This window comes from Nannospalax galili, unplaced genomic scaffold (assembly GCF_000622305.1).
Source record: "Nannospalax galili isolate Female #2095 unplaced genomic scaffold, S.galili_v1.0 scaffold513, whole genome shotgun sequence".
NCBI lineage: Eukaryota > Metazoa > Chordata > Mammalia > Rodentia > Spalacidae > Nannospalax > Nannospalax galili.
The window spans coordinates 1,776,458-1,789,818 of NW_008334861.1; positions in this window are offsets into that span (position 1 = coordinate 1,776,458).

Below are 13,361 nucleotides of genomic sequence, written 5' to 3' on the forward strand. Positions count from 1 at the left end.
CCAGCACTGCGGCGCTGCCAGACAGCCCGAGCGGGGAGGGCGGGGAGGGCGGGGAGGAGTGTGGAGAAGGCCAGCCTGCAGCGCGCGCCTCGGGCTTGGGGAAAAGGCGCCAGCGGTTGTGGTCTTGAGAGCAGCTGCAGGCCGAGCCAGAGGTGGGGGGTGGGGGCACGCAAGGAAGGGACACTTTTCTGCGATCCCTTCAGCCTCCTGGCATGCTGTAGTCTCCGGCCCTTCTGTTCTTCCTCACCACCTGTTGCAACCCATCACTCTTCCACATCTAGTCTTGGCCTCACCAATTTTTCCTGGTCTCACTCTGCACCCTAACAGCCTTTTAGAGCACTTCCGTTCGTATCCAAAGGAAGCACGGCAATTCACTACAGTCTTTGGTGCAGGAAAGAAGAGATGCCCAGGGTCTCCCTAGTAACCTCTGATCTGAGGCATTCCATGGCCCAATTTCACGGGTGTTCAAGGGGCGAGGTTTAAGAGTCGCCAGCAAAGGATCAGAGACATTCACTGGAAGAGTTTCTCTGATTTCCACAGGGGCACTGACCCAACGCTGTTTTCTTTACAGCCTTAAGGCCTGCAAGTCAAAGGAGGCTTGGGAACTGCCTCTCCACAATAGGCTGGCCAGATTTGTCTGGGGTCTTGGCTCCAGAGGTACCTGAGGGAGAAATAAGCAGGCCTGAAGCAAGAAGCGGCAGTGCCTGTGTTTGGGGGGTGGCGAGCAGGAGATACACCCCCAAAATCTACAACCTACTTGGAGTTCCACTTTTTTGCATAAATGCTCCTCATTAACTTCAGAGGGGAAGGCACAGGAGAGATTTGTATGACAGGCTCATGTTGGAAGCTAACAGCATCCTCCCTCACCTGTTGCTCTTGAAAGCGCTGTGGGCATTCTAGCTTGCCTGAGGGCTCTGTGGAAAGAGGTTTGACTGTACCACACTAATCTAATACGCTTTCTGCAGCGCCCTCCCCCATCGCATCACTCTGCTTTGTCATCTTCAGGGCACTGCTTTCTAACTGATGATTTTCGTGGACATTTCTTTCTGAGCTTATTTATATTGGGCCTTCATCACTGAAGTAAACCCCCCCACCTCTCTCTCTCTCTCTCTCTCTCTCTCTCTCTGTCACACACACACACACACACACACACACACACACAACGCCTGCTTTTCCACTCTGTTACTCCAACTTAGATTACTGAGCACACAGTAAACACTCAAGAAATATTTGTTACTGGTACATGCACAGCTTCCAGTGGCCTAGTGTCACTAAGTCCACCAGGCCCTGGGCCTCCTTTCAGGCTCTGATGCAATAGAGAAATTACTAAAGAGCACTTTTGGGCCTTCTTGTATTTGCTCCTTCCAAGCCCAGTGGCAGAGCCACCTTGGTCAGCATGTGGCCTATGCAAGTCCACACAGCTTCTCCCCTACACTGAAGGCCCCCAGACTTTCCGAAGTGCTTTTTCTTTCACCCTCTTTCTGAACAAGTGCCCCTATGTTTTTCCTGGTCATTTCAAATAATGTAGCTGATATTTCTCTAGGGAGATTTTACACAGAGCAGGGTGGGGTGGGGAGAAGTTAACACAGAGCCTACCCTTTAACCAAGGCTGCCTATCCATCACTGCTACTGGGTCTGTCCTAGGCTGCTGTGGAAAGGAACAAATCTGCACTCAATGTGTGTCCAGACTTGAATTTGAAGTACCTCGCATGTAAGCAAGCCTCTTCTCTAGTGGTACTGGAGCTCAAAGAGATGAAGACTTGTCTGATTTGTCTGCATTCCCCTGGGCTATCATCCTCTCCAATGACTAGTAGGCATTTACTTTTGCTGAAAGTATGACTGAATCTTGAGTAGCCAAAATAGGCAAGTGGCTCCAGCTCCCTCACCAGAGGATCCCAGGCACCTTCTTCTTACAGGCTGAGATTAATCACTTTCTCTTCTTCTTTATAAGCACATCTGTAGTATGGTTACAAGGACTTGTGGAAATTATTGTTATTGTTTCCCAGTCCTCCAAATATTTGCTATATAGTCATCATTACCAGGTTCTAGACTCAGTGATACAGGAATGCATAGGGAGAACTCAGATACAATATTGACCTTGTATGGGATGCTTAGGTCAGGCAAGGGAATTTGGCAATGCCTAACATAAGGTCAAAGGTCACGATAGCCCAAGTCCTCCCAGGAAGTCATTTTGCATAGACCTGTACCTATTAATCAAAATAAAAGAGGGGCTTCCAGGCTGCTGAAGTGCAGAGAGAGGCATCCCCAGGGAGTTCAAGGCATAAATGTACAGTGATTGATGAAAAACCAGGAGGAGTTTGCCAGAAGTGTTTGTGTGGCGAGGAACTGTGAGAAATGAAGCTAGATTGTGAGGCTGGACAAGCTAAGGCTGTCTTGAGTGTCATGCCAAGAGACTGCATGGTATCCCGTGGGCAGCAGGCATGTTTCAGAAGGGTATCTAGTAGGGACTTTGTATGTCAGATCTGAGCTTTAAGAAGATCCCTGTGGTAGGGCAGAAAAGAGAGTTTCCAGGAAAGAGAGGCTGCAGGAATCACAGGAGAGAGCAACTCCAGGGATGTGTAATTGATAAGACAGGCAGGCAGCTCATTAGATGGAGTGTGGAAGGAGGTAAAGGAAAGAGGGTCTTCCCAGGTGACCAGGGTGACAGAGCAGAAATGAGGATATGGGCGATGGAAGAAGAGTTTTTAGTTAGTGTTAAGGGAATAAATACTTCCCTGGATTACATTGTATTTTCTAATGTTCTGTTAGAAATATAGATTCACATTTATTGTGTAGGTTTTCTGTGTGTATGTGCACTTATGTGTGTAGAGATGTATTATCCTCTCTCTGGCTATTTGTACTCAAGATATGCCTCTTATTATTCAAGCTGCATATAAACAAAATGTTAACACAGCAGCTGTGTTTTCATAACTAAACCAAACTAGCCATTGATCAGAATAACAGTAAGCAACTCCCTTGTCAGTTGTGAATTATCAAATTTAATAACAAACATCAAATTGCCATGTGTCCTCCTACATATGTAGGTTAAGGATGAAATCGGAGCTGCTATTCATAAAGTCTGTGTGTTCCTGCACTAGCGTGGCCCAAACTGTAGCACATACACAGCAGGCTTTCCCTTTTAGGCCAAGAGAAATATACTACTTCACAAAAACCATGCTTAGCTTGTTAATTACCTGACACTGCACGAAATCGAGGTGCTTGGCAGAGTGACAGTAGCTATCTGGAGAATGAATGATCTATGCCAGGCACTGAGGGTGATGAAGAGGCTAGCAGAGGGCAAGCAGGCTTCAGAGCAGATCGACTAACAGGGAAGGTAGACACAGCACCAGGCAATGCTTACGTTTCTGTGCTCTGCTTTGGATAGGACAGAGGTTGAATTCCAGGTCCCCCACAGATGCTAGCTAGATGTTCCCAAATAAATGACCTCAGCCCTTCTGAGCCCTACATTACTTACATATGAAAATGAGAATTGTAATACTTCCCACTTATTGTGGCTATGTAAAATATTGTGGTCTTTACATAGCAAAATCTATCTGCCATTCATTACTATTATTATGTAATAACTCATAAGTAGAGGTGTAAGCACATTTGTTATTTCTAAGGGCTTCCTTGAAAACCAGCAAGTGTTTGCTCAAGAATCAGGAGACCAGACCCAGATATACACTGCAAGGAAGGGCTCATGACCCAAGGGGTGGGGGGAGAATGGGATTATTTTAGTTATTTTTCTGTTGCTGTGATAAGACACCATGACCAAGGCAACTTATAGAAGGAAAAGATTACTTAGCTTACGGTTTCAAAGGGGCAAGAGCCCATCATGGCTGGGAAGTATGGTAGCAGGAGATGGCTGGAGGACAAAGCAGAGGTCCACATCTTCAAGCAGGCACAGGATGCAGAGAGGGACTGGGGATCTGGCAAGGCTTAAGAACTCTCAAAGCCTGCCTCCAGTGACATGCTTCCTAAGGCATGGCCACACCTCCTAAAGACTCCCCAAATAGCGCCACCAAGTGGGGACAAAATGTACAAATACTTTTAGCTTATGGGGACCATTTTCATTTAAACCACCACAGATAAGCACAAAACAGAGCTCTAGACGTTGGAACATTTGAGCTATTCAGCAAATCCCCCAGGCTGGTGGTACCCACCAAGCCTAGAAAAGAGACATGTGGCTGTGTCCAAGATGGAGGGTCCTCACCACACAGTGCTAGGGGGTGTTTCTAGCAGATTAACAGCTTCAACCATGTGCCAGTAAAATACAGGGTTAATATTCACCATTGGATTAACCAACACAGAGGTCTTTAGTGAGGTTGATGTAGGCTCTTGTAGTAGCATAGTAGGACCAGTAAGAAGATGGGTGCGCAGTGAAAGAGGGATTTCTAGGACTAAAAATTGACCACTGAGGCAACATATAAGCCATTGACATCCATGCAGAAAAAGTTTATATGTGGTGTGTGTGTGTGTGTGTGTGTGTGTGTTTGTGTGTGTACATGAGCACACATGTAGATGGGAGGCAAAAAGCTAATAGTGAGTTCAAGAAGATTATAAATTGGATGGGTTGGAGAGATGGCTTAGAGGTTAAGAGCATTGTGCTCTTGTAGAGAACCTGGGTTGGGTTCCCCGCACCTGCATGGTGGCTAACAACCATCTATAACTCCAGTTACAGGGGATCTGACCCCCTCTTCTAACCTCTATGACATTGCACACATGGCACACACACACACACACACACACACACACACACATATGCAGGTAACACACTCATATGCATAACATCAAAATAAATCCAAAAATTAAGGTTTTTATAAATTGGAGTGAAAACACAGGCAACTCTTTGGGAGAGGACAGAGCAAAATGGAACAATTCTTGGAACAGGAAGAAGACTCAAGAAAAAGTTATATGGGAGGAAAACTAGCCTGGTGCATGTTGATTAGAATGCTGGGTGGAAGCACACAATGAAAGCTTTATGTAACAGGGGAGGGAGAGAAAGTTGTGGTGTAAATAACTAAAGAAGAGATAGTGAGAGATAATAGCTTAGAAGCTGTCCTGAAGAGGTGGCAACCCTACTTCTAGGTGTGAAAGGACACAGGATGTGGGAGAATAAGCCCCTTCGAGGTAGCCTAACTGCTAAGAACTGATGGGATTAATGAGTGAGTGCTATGTCTGAAGCAGTGCTAGGTCTGGAGGCCTGCCAGAGCAGCATCCAGGCAGATATAAGCCAGAGTTAGATTTGGACAAAGAGGTAGAGAGGCAGTATTCAAAGCTGACTTGAGGGTGGACTCACTAGCCTCATGCAGCCAGGTGCTGGCAGGCCACTAGGAACTTTCGAAGTTGAGGAGAGGCACAGGAGCAGTAGAAGTGCCAGGGAAGTTGCAGAAGCAAGAGGAATATGGGAGTGTTGCAGAGCGCAGTGGCAGGCAGGCAATGGAGTTGCTTGCCTGGGTTGTGATTTGAGGCATACTATTTACAGCATTCTTGATTTCTTCCCTCCTATTCAGAGTAATTTAAAAAGATGAAACAGGGTCTGCAAGAAACAGGACAGAAAATTCTAGCACATTCCCTAATAAAGACAACAGAAGCCTTAATCTATAGTCAAATGGGCTTCCAGAAATTCTAGCTAATCTCTTACCCCGTCTCAGATAAACGAGGACACATAGATGCCAAGGGAAAGTCACCCTCTTACATGTCTCAGAAGCCTAGGAAGTGAGTCATCTCATGGGCAAAGTTGACACAATGGATCAATGAAACACCATGCACATGTTCATATCAAACTTCTAGGTTCTTATTTCTTTTAGGCTCTTAAACTTGATGATTAAGTCTCCATGAATAGTTTGGGAGGAAGGGGTCTACGCATATCAAAGCTTCTGTGCACAAGGAGTCACCACCTTCTTAAAGTCCTTCTATTCCCAACACCTGTCCTCTTTTGTATAACCTCCTGTTTTGTAATGTGTCCAACTTCTGTTCCCCTTCTCACAGGCGTTCTTCTGGTATACAATGAAAGTTGGACAAGTTCCTGTCTTCAGGAAGCTTACAATTTTATAATCAAAATCATTCTGATCATTTCCAGCACTAAATGTTATGAAGAAGTTAGAATTGGCAATGTAACCAAGAATGATAACAGGATTTGACTGGGGGAACTGTCAATCTGTCCAGGGTACAGAGGACATCTTGGACTCCTGTCAGATTTTCTGAGAAACTAGGAAAGGCAAGGCAATCAGTTCTGAAACCACTTTTGCCATCTCTAATTCCAATGTGGAATAAAGAGAGCGGGAGGAAGGTAAAATGACAAGGCTATTAATATATGAGCGGCCGCCAAGCCATTATCGTTTATTTCAAGTGGTGGTAAAAGTAGATGACTCATCCTTCAGAGCTGCAGGACTTTGCACCAAACACTCTGGATGGTTTATCTGGCTTGCCTATTTTCCTAAGCCTGAAGTTCAGGGGACAAAGCTTCTGAGCTTGATTAACTCAGAGAAGCTGCATTTATTCAGACAGCCCTAAGAAACACTTCCCCAAAAGGTCTCATGGGAGCAAAGTGATGAATCAACAATGCCCAAGAGCAGGGAGGTTTCCAGGTAAAGATGCTGCTCCGTGGTTGCACTGAAGAGTCTATTTTCCTTGCCTTCTCTCACAAGCCATACTTCCTCACTTTTGAAGATTAAGGACTAAAGGCAGGAGTCTCCTGCCTCTATCACCAGAAGCAGCATCTTCTCCTGGTGCCCTGGTCAAATGTAGCCAACTTAATGAAAATTGTTTCTCCTCCCAAAGCTGTTGAAAATCAATTGCTGAGTTCATAATGCCTGCTGGGCCCCACTGCTGATTAGTCCTAACAATTGGGAGGAGTGAGCCTGATCAAGTGCTGTAAGAGGCTGCTCTAATGGAAGCTCTGTCATGGAAGCTACTGTGCAGCAGCCCGTTCTCCATAAAGAATTTGTTCCACCAAACTGAATTGTGCACTCACTAAGCAAGTATGTACTTTGATTGGGGCTAGAGCTTTGTAAAGAGTGGGTGATCTCTCTTTCCTGATTCATCATCAGGCACGTCAACAGCTGGACCTCAGTTCCAAATTAGTAGGGACAGTGTTCTCTATGAACTCGAAAGGGCTCAAGGGAAAGCTGCAGACATTTGAATTCTCCTCTGTCTATGGGAAACTCGGACAGGAAAAATCACAACAGAGATTATTCCCTTTCCAAGAGCTCAGATGAGCTCTAACAGGGAGCAGTATGTATTTGTTAAAACCAGTTCTAGCCTTCTTTTGACATGAGTCCCTTCCCTAGTCTTTGTCACAAGTGGGCGTTCAAACTTCTTTAGAGCCAGAAATATGGAGCCCATTGTAAGTAGCTCCTCACCATGCTCTTTCATCTATGTAACCCCCCAAAACTCATTGGTGAGCCAAGAAAACTTCAGCGAAAGAATTTCTTCCATCTATCATCAATTGATGCCCCATTTGGTATGAGTAGATAATTGTGTCTCCTCAGAAAAAACAAAATCATAGAACAAATCACAGCTTACTTTTCCATTTGACACTTTCCAGAATAAAACTTGATTGACATTAGAGACTCTTTCCCTAGTACCCTGGTGTTCTGGGCTTGGTTTGACAGATTGTAGATAGATAGATCGTAGATAGATGATGATAGATGATAGATAGATAGATAGATAGATAGATAGATAGATAGATAGATAGATGATAGATGACAGAAAGTTGTAGAGATTCTGCAGCAGGACTAATTTTAATAAGAAAAATAAGCAAGTGATATGTCCTAATACCTCTGATATTGTATGCACGAAAGCTTAATTTCTACCATTTCTTAGAAATCTACTCCACCAATTTATCCTTACTCTACACACAGTTGTACCTCTCCTGTGAACTACAAAAATTACAGTGAGTGCAGTTAGCAACAGGGTTTTCAAAGTACTCATGGAAAAGAAACTCACTTCCCTTCTTAGAGCTTCAGTTTCTGTTTCTGTTTGTTTGATGTGATGTGAGAAAGATGATTGCTCCCTTGTAGATAGGGAATGTTACTGCTCAACTCAGCTATTATGTCAAGTCATTTACGATGCTTTTAGCTGCAAATAATGAAAACCCTTATTCACGCTGAGTCAGACAACAAAAACATTTATAACAGGAAGTAAATACATATGTGGGCTGCTGGGTTGCTTAATTCAGCAGCTAAACAATGTGACTGAGGACCATCTAGCAGACATCTGATTGCAGACGATTTTCTTCAATGGCAGAATGTGAAAAATGAACTTAGTACTTCTGATGATTAACTCACACTTCTGTCCAATATCTGCGCTCCCTTAGTGTTATGACTATTCAAAAGTCAGCAATTGTCTTCTGTGTGAACTTACAATGGGAAAAAAGCACAGAAAACTGAAGTAAGGGTCTCAGGGCACTCCGCTGTCAAACAGTCTGTGAAGTCCCATCATTCTAAGAAGAGCATAATTTTATCCTAAAGTTCACGGACTGTATTGCAAAATGAGAAATGACAAGGAGGTTAAGAAAGGTACAACCTGTTCCAGATACTTTTGGCTAGGATTGTGGAAAGAACATTGGATACTCAAAGGGACTGGGTCAGTGAAGCTGACAGAAAATCCATCAGGTATATATCTCAACCTAATAGCTGGCAATAGATTAGAAGTCAGTAGTAAGGAATGGTTCAGCACATGGGGACCTTCAGGTTTGGGGATCCCAAGTGTCTCTGGTACTCTTCAACTGAGATGGTCTCCACAGGACAGAAATGATACCATTGTGTAGCAGCTAGAGACTTGTTTTTTCAATTTTGTCTAAGTTAACTTGAAGTCCAAATGAGAATTCCCAGGAAGCAGTTGAATATATCAAGCTGGATTTTAGAGAAATCCAGGTTAGAGGTTGCCTCATTAGTATTAAGGAAAATATTGTGAATACCATGTGCTCCACCAAGGCACATTCAGCTAGGTGATTTTATTCAACCTTTGCCTAAGTAGTGTGGGGTAGACATTTTTTTTATCCCTTCCTAGTTGAGGGAACTAAGTCCTAGAGGAACTGGATGGCTTATCTAAGAATACAGGAAGTAGCTGACCTGGGTCTAGAATGCATGTCCTCCAGCGCTGAATGTCAGATAGTTCACAGTATTCTTCAGACAGCAAATCAACTGAAAACAGGTAAAGAAGAAGCTATGGCAACTGCCACAGTCCCAAAGGAGAGCTAGAAGACACTTGGACAGAGGATGGTAGCCTGGAGCTTTCATGTAAGTGGATGTCAATTACCTGCAGAATTTATGATCCATGGCTGGAGTTAAATATTCCATTTGCCCTTGAATCTCTAGTTTCTTGCTCCTTGGGATGTTGCAACTGTACCTTTCCCAGTTTTGTTCCCATACCTGTAGCTATTCCTCTTCCATGGACTCCTACTGAAGTCACTGGGTTCTGTCTTGCAGCAGGATTATGGCTCTGGAAACTGCTTTTTACTTCTGACCCCCGGATGCCTCCTAAAGTATTGGACTCATTCTGTGCCCCTCCCCTGTTTGATTCTTGGACCCTGCCTATGGAGTAGACTGATGGGCCTTTGAGTTATAGATGTCAATACCTAGAGACTATACCAGGTGAGGCCTGAGTCAGCCACATTTCTTCCATCCTGCCTGCTAGGTCGTAGGGAAATGGCTGTGATTTGCCCAACTGGCAAATAAAACGCAGTGAAAGTTCACAGGACATGCTAGAATGAAACGAGAGCTTTGTAGACTGTGGGACAGCTCTGCAGCTGGTGTAGGAGCCAACAAAGAAAATCCAAAGACATCAAAAAACTGGGGTTGAGACTGAGGAGAAAAGAGGGAGGGAGAAAATCAAAACTCTGGCCCTAGTTCTTATGCAAATGGAAGGCCATTTCTGTGGGCCTCTGAGCAGGAGGATGTGAGCAGAGCTGGGCTGTGAGCAGAGCTGGGCTGAGGACTACTATACTTCCTACAGCCATTTCTCAGATAAGAGGGTCAGAAATATGGATGAGGATATCCAAAGAAAATTCAGCACTTTCAGCATCAAGGCTTTTGAACGGAGATAATTAAACCTTATGACAAGGGGACGTAATCACCCATATAGCACACTATTTTCTACCTTAGTGAAACCATATGTAAACGCTTCCTAATGAGTCTTGATTCTTGAAACCTTCATTTCTTGTCTTTTTAAAAATTTTTTATAGTTTATTGAGAATTTCATAAATGTATATAAAGTGTTTGGATCAAATCCATGCCCACTCCCTCCCCTCCAACATTCCCCCCTCTGAAGAGGTAACCCTAAAACGTTTTTAGGATTAAATACAAGCTCCCAAATACTTTTGACATTTTTGGCCTTTGGAACAGAGTATGTTGCTAACAGGCCCACTTCTTGTCTTTTGCCAAGGACATTCTTTTTTATTTATTATCTTTATTTTATGTGTATGAGTGCATTGCCTGCATGTATGGAAATGCACCTGTGTCATGCAATGCCCACAGAGGTCAGAAGAGGGCATCAGATTCCCTTAGAACTGGAGTTATGGACAGTTGTTAGCTGCCATGTAGGGACTGGGAATTGAACCTGGGTCTTCTGCAAGAGCAGTCAATGCTCTTAGCCACTGAGCCACCTCTCCAGCATCCAGGATATTCTTGCTGTTGTAGTTACTACTTAGATATAGTCACTTTACTTCCATAGAAAATGACCCTATATTGATACACTGTGACTCTGCATCTCCTTAACAGGGTTTCTTTGCCTACTCTGCTGCTAATCTGTCAGCTGCCACTTCATGTGTTTGTCAACAGGGTTAAAATAATTTTAGAGGTGTGATTTCACACTGTAGCCCATGCTAGCTTGGAACAATGGTGTATCTCAGGTTGTCCTTGAGTTTGTGCTCCTTCTGTCTAAGCCTCCTGATTTCTAGGTGAGCCCACTTTTTCTTGCCATTTCTTACTTTTTAAAAAAATATTTTATTTATCACTTTTATTTTATGTGTATGCGTGTATTGCCCGCATGTATGTAAGTGCACCTGTGTTGTGCAACACCCATGGAGGACAGAAGAGGCTGTCGGATCCCCTGGAACTGGAGTTACTTTTAAAAAATTATTTGACAACTTCATACACATGTACACTGAGTTTTAAACTGCCGTTTCCCCTCTCACACTCCATCTCTACTGCTGAAACTTCTTCCCAACAAATTTGATATATGATTTTACATTTTACTTTTATTTTTACATTCATTTATTTATTACATGTATGTGTGTGTCCATGTGTGCCATGGTACACATATGTAGGTCAGAGAACAATTTTCAGGAGTTGGTGCTCTCCTTCTACCATGTGTTTTCCATGGATTGAGCTCAAGCATGTTTAACCCATTGAGCCATGTCAGCATTAGTCCTTCTGTCTTTAAAAAAATTATGGGGCTGGGGAGGTGGCTCAGCGGTTAAGAGCACTAACTGCTCTTGCAGAGGATCCAGGTTCAGTTCCCAGCACACACATGGTGGCTAACAACCATCTGTAACTCCATTTCCAGGGGATCCAATTCCCTCTTCTGACCTCTGCGGGCGTTACATAACATGGGTGCACTTACACACATTTAGGCAATACAGTCATACACATAAAATGAATAAAAATAATAAAGTATTTAAAATGTTTTTACCCACTGAGTTTACCTATGGTTGCTTGCATAAGCATGAAGAGGGGGCTACTTACTGGAATATGGGCAACTTATCAGTGGGTATACTATTGAAATACCTGATACTCCTTCCAGGACCCATTAACTGCTCATAGGCCCTCAGAGAGGGATGGACCCTCATAATTGTCCTCCCTCGTGCTTGTAGCTGGTCCAGTCTTATGAGAATATTGTGCAAATAACAACAGGTACAGTGAGTTCATTAGAGCAATGACTGTGTCGTGTCCAGAAGATCCTGTTCAGCAGCGCTCCTCCTCAACCTGTGGCTTTTATTTTCTTTCTGCCCCATTTTCCATTAGCACCAGAGCCTTGGAGTGGGTGATATAGATATCTCATGTAAGGCCAATGACTCCACAGTCACTTATTCTTCCCACAATGATCAGTTATGAGTCTCTGCATTAACCACCAACCAACGGAAAAAGAAACTTCTCTGTCTAAGGTTAAGAGGAGTTCTAATGTATGGCTATAAAATAAATATTTAGAAAGCAGTTTGTCAATGTATCTGTTTGTAGAAGAACAACAGTAGTAGGTTTCCACCACCACTAGGGCCAAAGACCTCCCTAGCCACTGGCTCTTGTCCAGGTTCACAATTCCAAGCATAACTTCCCTCCTGTGGAGTGGGACTCAAATCCAAACAGAAAATGGTTGGCTCTTTTCATAACAAGCTATGTCACTATTGCAGCAGTGGGTATATCTTCTGAGTCATGTCGTTATTGCAGCTCTTGAGGTCCACAGCTACATAGGATCATTTGGACTGACATTTAGGCACATATGTTTTTCTTTTTCTTTTCTGTTTTTAGTTTATTAAGCTAGGCTTTTTCTGCACAGCTCAAACTGTCCTTGAATTTGTCACAGTCTTCCTGCTTCCACAAGTACTGGGTTTAGAAGTGTGTGCCACCAAACCCTGCCCTAAATACATGTTTTTATACAATTTTATGTAAATTAGTTTGTTGGTTCTGTGTGATATCCCCAATGAATTTCCCTTCCCCCCAAAACGCTTGCGTGTGATATGAAACTTGGATTTTATGATGCCAATTTCAATTACTCTGAAGTCTTCTCTCCTCATTTTTACATTATTTGTTCCTTCAGCAAATCTTTCCTGAGCACTTAGCAAATGCCAGGGGCTCTTCTGAGGCTACAGAAACAAGCTCCACAGAAAGCTCCTTGACCTCAAGAAGCTTCCATTCTGTGGGAGGAGACAATTGGCATGATCTACAAGAGTGTGAGAAATGCTAGAAACTCAAATGAAGCAGAGGAGCATAACACAATGCTTATAGTACAGGTCAGAATTTAAAAGGATGTGATGATTGTGTGTATGCATGTGTGTTTGCGTGTGGGCCAGCGCATTTTCATATAGAGACCAGAGGTCAAGCTCAAGTGTAATTCCTCAGGCACAGTCTATCTTGGTTTTTGAGACAGGGTCCTTTGTTTGGCCTCAAGTTTGCCAAATACAGTAGGCTGGCTGGCCATTGAGTTCAGGGTTCCACTTTTTTCCACCTCCCTATCACTGGAATTACAAGTGTGGGCACTACCACACCTGAGTTCTTTTTACAGGGATTCCAGGGATTTGAACTTGAGTTCTCAAGCTTTAACAGCAAGCACTTTATTGACCAAGACAGAACAGTATTTTTACGGACTGAATTGTGTGCCTCTAAGTTCATATACAGACTGGAATTATAATCCCAAAATAT